The sequence below is a fragment of the Tamandua tetradactyla genome, chromosome 7, assembly GCF_023851605.1.
Source record: "Tamandua tetradactyla isolate mTamTet1 chromosome 7, mTamTet1.pri, whole genome shotgun sequence".
Lineage (NCBI taxonomy): Eukaryota > Metazoa > Chordata > Mammalia > Pilosa > Myrmecophagidae > Tamandua > Tamandua tetradactyla.
The window spans coordinates 125,642,468-125,651,719 of NC_135333.1; the positions used below are offsets into that span (position 1 = coordinate 125,642,468).

General features: G+C 37.6%; 1 pseudogene; it reads right to left on the bottom strand.

Annotated features, from left to right (window-relative positions):
- Window positions 1–394: 394 nt before the first annotated feature.
- LOC143690132 (ras-related protein Rap-1A pseudogene) lies at window positions 395–935 on the bottom strand (annotated as a pseudogene).
- Between the last annotated feature and the right edge of the window lie 8,317 nt (window positions 936–9,252).

Here is a 9,252-nt window from a genome sequence, read left to right on the forward strand (position 1 = left end):
GGTTCAACTTTTTAGTGCTTGACAGGAAAGTATCATGATAAAAAGGTCAATATAAAATTATTGGATTGTAGTAGCAATATCTAACATTTGAAATGCATCCATGCTCTTTTGTATAATCATATTAGAGTCAAGTATATTTATTTTACATCTGTTATAACTGCTATTGCAAAGGAGAAATACTGTTGTCTTATTTTCCAAGAGATATACACAGAACAATTTTTTCTCCAGGGAAATTCTGCAAACCAATATAAGATCTAAATTCTTCACATAATATATAAAACAGGAGAACCCTCTTCAGACTTAATTTTTTGAAGTCTGCAATGCTGGCACCTTCCAATTAGGCAACAGTTCTTCACTTCTGTAATCTGGCTCAGAGCTGCTGCTTTCTATGGGTCTAGAGCAGCAGACATGATTTCCTTTTAGGCTTCTTCTTTTCCACTGGCGTTTTTCTATTTGTCTGTTTGACCAGATCATAAAATAGTTCATTAACATTGATCATTGACTTTGCAGAAGATTCTAAAAAGGCACAGTTACACCACTGGCTTGCCAAATTCCGATCCTGTTCTTTGCCAACTACTCGTTCATCTTCCAGGTCGCATTTATTGCCAACCAAAATCATTGGAACATCTTCTGTGTCCTTCACCCATAAAATCTGTTCCCTCAGGTCCTGTAAGTCATTAAATGTAGACTGAGCTGTAATAGAATATATACTAGTGCAAACCTTTGGTCATTCTTCATATACAAAACTGCTCTGCCCCGGCTGTATCCAGGATTTCAAGCATACACTGTTGGCAATCTACTTCAACTTGCTTTCTGTAGGAATCTTCTATCGTTGGGTCATATTTTTCCACAAAAATTCCCTGAAGAAATTGAACTGTCAAAGGAGACTTCCCCACACCTCCTGAACCAAGGACCACTAGCTTGGACTCATGCATAGTGTGGTGTAAGTACTGACAATTCAATGCCATTGAAGGTGCTGTGAGATACACACTGTTATTTACAGGGTAATCACCCTCCGATCCAGTGATCCCACTACTGAGAATCTATCCTCCTTGGTCCAGCACCTCCTCCACCTCCACTTTCTCCTCCCTCCTCTTGGCCACGGATCCTACTCCAGCTCTGCACGGTAACAATGGCAGCCTGCATATATATATATATATATATAGTTGTTTTTTTTTTTTTGGTGCATGGTCTGGGAATTGAACCCTGGTCTCCGGCATGGCAGGTGAGAACTCTGCCTGCTGAGCCACCACGGCCTGCCCCATATACATTTTTAAATGAGAAAATGCAACTAAAATAACCCCAATTTTATTGGGTGACCAGAGTGTTGAATAAAGTGATGGATTATTAAAATTTACTTTAAAAACTAGGTTTAGCTACCAAATAGTTAAAAGAAGCCAAGCTGTAAAATATGGTCATGTTGATTCTGTCTTAGTATAGTCCATATTATTGATACAAAATATTGTATTACTCTTGCTGCAAAAATTAGACTGTGACTCATAAAATAAATTTTATGAACACTGGAGAAAAGAATGAAAAGACGATGTTAGATGAATGAAAGGAATGAAGAGAGGCAAAATATGCTCATTTTTCCCAGAACAACAAAATGTTTGACAAAATGTATCCAGTTGTTTCGTATATGATTGTTTTTTATTTTTGTTAAATTGTAAGAAGGGGAGGGATCTTGAATCGCGGAGTACAAATTCCCACTAAACACTCTCTTCTGCTATAGGAATCTGCTATTTTTTTGTTTGCAGATTTCAGCTATCATAGTTGCTGTTTGGGAGAAAAGAATAGACAGTTACTACTCTCTATAATTTTTAATGATATAATGATAAAAGATAGACAATGTACTGTGTCTCTTGATGTGTTCCAACCTCAGACTTCATTCCAGATCTCTAAAAAGTTTCATAGGCCAAGACTGTTAGAAGAAGGAGGCATCTGCAAATGCACATATTAAGCAGGGCAGTCCATGCAGCAATTGCACAGGCTGTTGAGAAATCATGGAGGCCCAGAACTCGGTTTTTTCATCCTTTGTTTCAGGGAATGTCTGTGATATATCTTTCTAGATTACCTGTCAGTCCCTTTCCACTCCCAACTCCCGCTTCTCCTCCTTCTTCCTGTTTGGTGTGTGAAGGCATATTGTTCTAATTTCCTTTGTAATGAACATAAGACCGTACGATAGAAAACCATTCGTTTTAGGAAATGAGGGGCATCAGGTTTTCCTTCCAGTTCCACTCCTCTGTCTGCTGGCTTCTACTACAGTCTGATTCCATGTTTCATCTGCCATTTGAAATGACAGGTAGGTTTGGAAATGCTAACTCTTTTTCAGATGCTGTCATTCTTTATCTTTATGGGTTCCTTTGGTGGCATAAAGATAAAGACAACCATAGTTCATATTCTACAGTTTAAACCTAATGTTTTAGAGGTGAAAGAAACATCACATCACATTACATCTCTTGTTGGTCCCTAGAATTATTAATTGCCTTATTATACTGCAATACTCTTATGCTATATTTCTGCCAAAGTTTTAAGAGGGAGGCAGAAAATTTTTCAAGTGGATAAAAAGGAGGCTTGCTTTATAAGACCATGGATAAGGCTTCCTTGCATTCTGTAAATGGCAAGTTTCCCATATGTGGCAGTATAGATAGAAACTGATAGCAGGTGTTTCAGATGTGAGCGAAAAGATGAAAACCAGGTTACCCTGAGTTAATGAAATGAATCCTTGTCTTTGACACTTCTCTGATAGGGAGGAAACAGTACTGAAAAAATATAAACATTCTGATGTTTGCGAAATTCTCACTTTTCCACCAATCCTAGGGACTTGGCCTTTATTTGCGTTTCACTTAGGGTGGGCAATTTAGGAGGTAAATGGTGATTAGGAGACCACTCGAAAGACCGTGGAGGTTTGTTTCAGGTTTCCAAACTGGGCAATGATTACCTAGATAGAAAATCATTCAACCTGTTGAATGGGAGATGTTTAAAAGCTTTAGGCTGTTTTGAAGTGAATTAAGCAAGCAAGAAGATCCATTCCTTATCTATTGGTATTCCAGGTAAGGGTTTTTAATTTCCCCCGTTCCTTACCATGGAATATGCCAAAACGTTTCTTTTTTCCCCTCATGTCACCCTTTTTCTTTCCAGAATGCGGGACAAATAAATAATAAGCTCAGAATTCAAACACAGGTGGCTTTTATGAGAGTGTAAATCAAAGAAGGTAGGTGTCCTTTCCCACGGGACCATTAAGTGGTAGATGCATCAGTAAAGAGGAATTGCATCAATAGACACAAAACACAAAATAGTGTGCCACTTAAGAAAAGGCCTGTAAGACCGGCAGATAAATTTCACATGACATTTAGCTTAAATTGAGCAAAATACGAAAGCTGATGGAAATATTTAGTTTGGGTTTCATTTTCTTTCCACAGATGCTGCAAATTATCCATAGATGAAGACATGATATAACATGTATGATGCTGTTTAAGACACTAGGCAAATGTCCACAAGAGGTGGCAGTCTGGAGATGTATATCAGTCATGATTTATTTATGTGGATGGAAGCAGCAGAAATTGACTGGGTAAAAAGAAAAGTTGTTGAAAGGATATGAAGGAACATGAAGACTGAAGAATTAGGTTCATAGCAGGATGAGGACTGCCAACACTCCAGGAATCTATGGAGCTGGAACTCCTCTTTGAGCTCATCAGGGTACTGCAGGTAGAATGCCTGGGGCTCAGGGCATTCCTCCAGGGATGGCATCTGACTGGACCAGTACAGTCACCCTTCCCCCCGAATGGCTAGGTCCACCCAAGCTCCTTAACTGATGATTCCCCCACATTGTACTCAGGGAAGGAGAGGTAATTTCCTAAAAGAACCCCAGGATGATATTATCGAAAGGAAGGGCAAATACATGCTCATCAGCCCAAAGAAACAATTGTCCCCTGCATGGTATAATGCACTACTGATTTTGTGCCATATTTTCTATGGGTTTTCATTCATAGTCGGTAGTTTTTCAGGAGAAGGGAAGGATATATAAAGAAAATGAGAATATGCTTATCATCTTGTCATATGCAATCTGATGTGGTATAAGCAGACCACATGGGCACTGACCATAAAAATGGTTAAATTACCAAGCCACTGGGCTGCTGCAATCAGCGAAGATGCTGAGTTTGAAAACAGGAAGTGTCATGGCATTGACTTTTTGCCCAATGGGGAATCTCACTTAGCTGGCATCTTATTATTATATATTTTTACCAATGGAGGAGTTAACAAAATCTCTTTTCTTGTCACGGGATGGGATAGAAAAAGAAGTAATTGAAAAGGAGACCCACAGACAGAAGAGCCACAGCACCACAAACAAAAGAGAGACGTTCCTTGAAAAGGAGTAGTCATTAGTGTCTTGCTGAGCATATGGTAGGGAAAGAAACCTTTCTTAACAATTTTGTTGATAAATACCTTGTACTTGAAATTGCAGATGGAGAGACAGCTGACTTTGGATGGAGAGCGGTCAAGACCCAGATAGGAGGCGGCGAATATCCCAGAGCATGCTGGCAAACAGTACGAGCAAAAGAGGCTCAGCAAAACCTGAGCAAAAAGAAGAGAAGAGAAATCTAAACATGTCAGTGACATTTTGTCTTAGGCAGCCAGAAAAGAGTTCTCCTGGACTAAGAAATAGGCATTAATTACTACTAGCACCTCTTTATGTTGTTTATAATTTGATGCATATAATTTTGCATGGATTAATTGTGTCAAAAATGGCTTCTGTAGTAGTGGTTCAATCTTTCCCAAGTTAGCTTTCTACCGTTTTCAGACAATTCCTGGAGGATTAGAGAAAAACTTGGCAGATCTCTGAACAGATCCAGAGAGCTCTACACTGTAACTTAATGGAGAAGGAGAAAACAAGCAGCTGCAAGTCCAAAACAGAACACATTTGAGGAGAACATGGTGTGACATAGGAGTAAGATTAATAGAGGCACTGGGACTTAGCCACAACTGGGTTCAAACACTGGCCTTGCCATTAACTAGTTTTGTGACCTTGGGCAAGTCACTTAATCTCTCTAAACCTTACTTTTCACATCATAAAAATGGATATGATGAGATCGTTCCTTTCCTGTGGGGCTCCTGGGAGATCAGGCATGTAAGTGATTGGCGCTGCACTTGCACCACAGCGTAATAAGAGTTCAGTGTGTGTTAGCTTTCAGTTTTAAAAAGGCAGGACACAAGTAACGTATTGCACAATATAATGATAAAATGAATGTAAGCAAAAGTTTTGACTGTAGAGCTGGGGAACACTTAGATTATTGATAATGCATACCTCATTCAGAATAAAGTAGCTGTAAACATGAGAACATGAATTTATGGCAAACACTTTGTGAGCTCAGTGCCCCTGTGTGATTTGTCTGTCCCAAACTCCAATACAGTCTGAGGTTGTATCCACCATGCTTATATCCATCAAAGCGTGTGTCCAGATTATTTGGGGTTATTACCTCCATTGTACCTGACTCTCATTAGGTGACATCTGAACAGTTCTGGGAGTGGGGCACATTTTAAGAAGGTCATTGACAGAACAGGCTGACAGACCTATATTATTTCTAAAATTTAAGAAATAATTAGATGCTAGTGGAATCCCTAGTGCTTCCTAAGACTAATGTAAAATGTTTGCAAAAGTGGACCTATTTCCCCTGGATCCCAGGGATCTGTGTCCCTTGAGTAAGGAGGCTCTATCCAGCTGTGGAAAGGTGTGGCCAGACAGTTAAAAGCTCTCAGCACTAGGTGCTCAAAGTAGTATGAAAGTTTATGAGAAAAAGTGGACACACTTTCCTCATTGCATCCTGTGGATTATGAACTCTCCTTTATGCTATTGGCCTCTCTAGTCAAGGGAATCCATGATGTCAGTATTGAGTTTCTTAACACCAATAGGATCACGCTTGGAAGAGACCCTATGAAGTCATTTAGTCTATTCCATAAATTTCTTAGCAACCATAATGCATATCCTATTCTTAAAAAGGACTGCAGAAGAACTGGGAGAGCCTCTGATCTGGGTTCTTCACCACCACTGCATTCTGCCTGGCGAGGAGCAAGGGTTGAAGAGCAAAAGGCTTTGGACTGAGGCAGAAGTGACCTTCTAACTGGGCTACTCACCAGCTCTGCAGACCTTGGACAATCTGCCTAAACAAGGGTAATAACTGTCCCTGCTTCATAGGCTAGTTATAAGTGCTGAATAAATTAATACATATAAAATGCTTAGCACTGTGTTGTTCACATTGCAAGCCCTCAATGCATACTACTTATTACAGTTGATCTTTATACTCATTTTTCCTGCACTATTGCGGTAGGAATATCACAGATGGTCAACAACTTTAGTAGAATTTCAAATATTTATGATTGCTATTAACCATATTTTAATTATTTGGGGGAGGAATTAATGAAAAAAGTGGCAATCTCTTTGTTAAAAATGTTTATTAAATTTTAATCATTTCTAGCCCTTTCAAAGCTCTTCAAGTCCTTGACATCATTATTAAATTTTAGCACTCCAAGTGGTAAGATGCTGACCAATATTTATTTGCAGACTTTCTTGGTGTGTACATCCATATTTACAGTTAGGGTGTGCAAATGAACACTTGAAGAATAGTGATAAATTATTGAAACTATAATGGTCATAAATAGCCACCTAATTATTAGCCATGGAGCCTGAAAGCAAAGTGCCTTAAGAATTTCATATATCCTCAAACACTTATACTACAAGTAGGGTAGGAAAGCACTGGGTTTCTTTAATAAATGTTGCCAAATTTCTATCAGACAGTTCTATCTTTACAAAACAAATAGAAAGGGGGCCCAGCGGATTCTAATTATATTTATGTTAAACATTTCTTACTTCCTCTCAGTATTGTAAATTGCTTCTTATAATGATATAAAGCAGCTGTTCTCTAGCCCTAAAATTCATTATGTATTTAATTATTCCAGGAAGACATATTTTACAACTAAGTGGAAATTTCAAGAGCTGCCATGGATTACGTTATGTTGTATGTGTGTGATTTTTTTTTAAGATTTGATTATAAAACTGTAATTTCTAATCTTTTTTATCAAAAAGGATGAAATAATACTCACACTTGATTGCAACTCATTTGTAATCAGGCAATATGAGGAATTAAAGGAAAAAATTAACTCTGTCTTGAAATTTCATGCTCAGACTTACTTTGCACAGGCCATTAATATTTACAAATAAACTGTGCCCTTTGACGTGCATTAATAATGTATCTTGGGATTACACAAAAAATAATTAATAAATACTCTGGAAAAGAGAAAGGTGCCATAATTAAATCACAGTAATTAACATGTGATTTGAATGAATCACAGATTCTTACTAAACAGGTTATCTAATACTCAGAGGGTTGAGATTCTGTAAACAGAAGGTAGAGATGTTTCCAACAAACTTTTTAGAAAGAATTGCTTTTACTAAAAACTGTGATCACAGCTAACATGAATTTGTCAAAGAAAAAGTATAACATATAACAAAATCATATTTTCATTTGTTAAATATTCAAAATTTAAACTATCATGAAGCACATGTTGATTTCTTTAATGAAAGTTCTAAAATACTAGTCCAACCAAGTTACCTTGATTTTATGCTTTTAAACTGATCTTTAGAATGCAAATTAAAAAATCATATATTGCCTCATCTATTAAGAAACTGAAGTAATTTTTTAAAGTTTTTAATCTTTATGATGTTTTGGAGTCCTTTAATATCCAGGCAAAGCAATTTTATTGAAACCATATTTATTCATAATTTAGTTTTTCTTCTAGACTTGAAATAATTCATTGTCTGCTGCTGTTATATAAACCGGATCAAACTACTGGATTCTCACTGAAATGTACTGTCAACATTCACACTATAAACCTTAGCTAGGATTTTAATATCAAGAAATTGATTTCTGTCATTTCTGTGATATATTTATATTCATGTTGATTAGATGATTTATCTATCACCAGTGGTTTAGGTGGTCCCCAGACAGCTCTTCCTTCTTTTCTACCTTTTTCAGAGAATGGCATGAGCATCTGCCTCAGTCAACACCAAATGTTGATACCTTGATTCTTTCCTAACTTCCATGCCCCTCTACAAAATGCAAAAGTCCTGTTCCTTCTACTATCTCAGTATCTCTTGAACATACATTCCTTCCATCCTCCCTACCACTACATTAATCTGAGTTATCGTGACCTCTTATGAGGTTTCTGCAATAATCTCCCTTTTTCCAGTCTTACTCCTTCCTAATCCATTGTCTTTATTGTAGCTGGGGGAATCTTTCTAAAATCCAAACCTGATATAGTATTCTGTATACTCCTTTTCAATTTTGAGTGTCTTCAACATTCTGTAGATGATTTAACCACTCTGGACTCGCTGTGCCTTGGACATCTCATTTCCACTGAAAATTTCCTCCATTGCAGCTCAACCATGCATGCTCTCCTCTGCTCCCATTTCAAAATCATAAATTCATACTTCCAATGCTCTGCTGATATGTCCTGTCTTTCCACTTCGACTCCTCAATTACCTGGGGAAACAATTCTTTAAAGACATTGAGAGCTTTAATCAATTTTCTCTATAAACTGCCACCCTCTCATCTTCATTTTCCCTCTCCATTCATTTTGAATCCATTGTAATGAGAATGATATAATTTTATATAATTAAATCATTATAATTACCCCCTGGAAAATTCAAACCCCTGGAAGGTCCAGCTTTCCACCATCCCCATGCTTATGCCCACACAGCCAAGTGGCATTATAGAAAATACACATGATGGAAGATTGGAATAAGTATAAATTCATGGCACCACCTTCAATGGGAACTTAACACTGACTCACTATCCTATTGCTTTTTGGTAAGTTCATTCTCTTATTTGCCAAGTGGACTCTTACATCTTCTCACTTCTCAAACTTTCAGTGAAGAATTACCTCAAATACACTGAGAAGATACCTTACCTCTGAAACTCTCATGTCTGTACCATTTTCTCCTTCTTCCTTCCTGAAATAATGGAGGGATATGGTTCTCCTTTCCTCATGGGCTTACCTCTTTCCTGATGTGCTATAAGCCCTTCTCCCTTGAGCTTTATAAAAAATTCTCTCCTTTTGGTCATGTCCTCTTTTTCCTGTACCATCATTCTTTCCCTCTCATTTGGACATTTTTATTAGATCACAAATACACTTGACTGTCTCCCATTTTAAATAAACCCTTCCCTTACCCCACATACCGTTTTATCTGCAACCTAT